Consider the following 2,552-nt stretch of genomic DNA (forward strand, 5'->3'; position numbering starts at 1 on the left):
AGAGAGAGATGGAGATGCGCATTGCCCCTTTAAGTACGCTGACCCCACTCTAAGTACACTGCCTTTTTAAGTAGATCAGCAAGTTGAGACAGCAGCTGCTGCCAGCACGCTCCCTCTGTCCTGAGCCCTGTCCTGTCTCCTCCCACGCTCTATGGAGATGGAGTAAGTGGGGGGAAGGAGTGGGGGGAGGCACCCTGACATTAGCTCACTACTGAATTGTGTAACATTTTCTCTGAGTGGGGAATGCCCCACTTTGGACTTGTTTACCTATCAGACAAATAGGAAATGCATTTACTGCTGTAGGGGAGTTCAAAGGCAGCACTCTAGAGGGAATGTTCTCCTAATGCTTTGAATCATGCCTTCACATTGCACTACTGCCTCACATCCTACCGAAGATTCAACAGGATAAGGCAGGGGTCATCTTCATTACCCCCAGACAGCCCAGGCAATTCTGGTTTTCAAGTCTTCTATGAAGGTCATCCTGCCTGCTGATCAATGCTCAGTCCTTCATGTATTTCTTGACCCAGGAGAGTGACAGGGTCCAGCATCCCAACACCGCAACATTTCATGTCCTTGCTTGGTATTTGGCTGGGCATCAAGCCCAGAATGTCCCTGCTCCGAAGCCATGTACATTGTCCTTAAGAGCAGAAAGGACCACATCAGAAAATGCAACTTAGTCAAGTGAAATGTTTCTGGTATCTGGGCCCAGCAAAAGCATACAACTCCAGCAGCAGTGGCTATTCACGTTATTCTACACTATCTTCTTTTGCTCAAAACAACAATTTTCCCTAAACTCCCTGCAGGTCCACCTGTCACCCATCAGTGGATGGGTACTCAATTTTTATTCACCCAGTAACAGATTCTTGAAGGATCTCATTAGAACCTTCCCTCCAGTGAAGAAACCAACTCCTCACTGGGACCTTACCCTAGTACTTTCAGCTCTCACTAAGTCAACCCTTTGAACCACTAGCTACATGTTCCCCGTCCCTCCTGTCAAGAAGGATTGCCTTCTTCATTGCCATCACATTGGCCAGAAGGGTAGACAAACTCAGGACCCTATCAGCTGGTCCTCCATACACACTATTCCATAAAAACAGTCTTGCTATGACTACACCCAAAATTCTCTCTTTAAGATAGCTTCAGATTTTCACGTAAGCCAGTCAAATTCATTTACCTGTGTTTTTTTCTGAAGCCCCATGTGTCGTGAGGAAAGGGGACATTATTTCCTCAACATGTGACAAGCACTGGTGTTTTACCTGCAAAGGACAAAACCCATCAAAAAATCACCTAGACTATTTGCTGCTACAGCAGAATGAATCTGGGGCCAAACTATGCTCAGAGAATCAAAGTGGATCTCTGGTTGTATGCTACTTTAGTTGGCACAGTTTCTTCCTCCACATAGGTAAGGGCTCAGTCTAGCAGGGTACAGGCGACTTCAGTGGAATCATTCCAAGTGGTACCCCTGCTTGACATTTTCAGGGTAGCTATGTAGCATTCTATTCACACATTCACTGGTCCTGTCCCTTGTCCAACACTCCTTTGCTGATACGTTCTTTTGGGACAGAATTTCTACCACCTGCATCCTTGCAACTGACTCCTCTCTGAGTACTGCTCATCAGCCACCCACAGAGGAGGACACATAAGGACCAGCACTCAAACAATGGGAAATTACTTATTTTAATAGGTGTACTTAAAGATGTGTGGTCCCTATTTGTATTCCATTACCTGACCCTCCTTCCACTGCTTCGGATAATCTGATTTGTGGTAGCGAAGGAACTGGAGAGGCAGTTGGTCCATCCTGCCCCTTATACACTTGTTTTGAAACACAAGGAGATCTAGGGCACAGGTACAAACCAACAGATACAGCTTGCAAAAGTTTGCAGGCTCCAGGCACATGCATACCTACAGTGGAAGACAGATAGGGACCACACATGTCAAAAAACTCCAGTGACAAAAAAGGTAAGTAACTTAACTTTTGGAGAGCCCCTTCTCTCCTGTCCTGAGACAATGCAATATAAGCTAGTGCTAAAGCAACAACTATCATGTAGCAAGCAGGTACAGAAAGAGTGAATAATTAAACTAAGTTCCTGGGGGTTATGTACTTTTAACAGTATTAAACATGCTGAGGCCTCTGGAAACTACTGCTTGAAAAATAAGATAAGGTAGATGAAGGCAGGCTCCCTCCCTCTCAAATAACCCCCTTAAAGCACAATTGAGTTCCTCACTCAAATACAAGTCCAAAAACCCATTGCGAGGACTCCAGCAAAACCACCACAGCAGTATTATCTGTGAGGAAAAAAGAACTGAATGCACAGATTCTGTTTCCACTTTCTGAGCCAATTAACAGAAAGGTTGCACCAATGGAAAATTGCCTCCCTGCCCCATGTAGGAAGCAAGGAGGTGTAACTAGTGTAGGGTTACCATATTTCAGCAAGCAAAAAAGAGGACAGGAGGAGCCCCACCCTAGCCCCGCCCCCTCCCCCCCCACCTCCCCCCCCCCCCAGAACCCCCCCCCCCCCCCCCCTCCCCTGCGCCCCGCCCGCCCCCCCCCC

The sequence above is a fragment of the Trachemys scripta genome, chromosome 1 (assembly GCF_013100865.1).
Source record: "Trachemys scripta elegans isolate TJP31775 chromosome 1, CAS_Tse_1.0, whole genome shotgun sequence".
Taxonomy (NCBI): Eukaryota; Metazoa; Chordata; order Testudines; family Emydidae; genus Trachemys; species Trachemys scripta.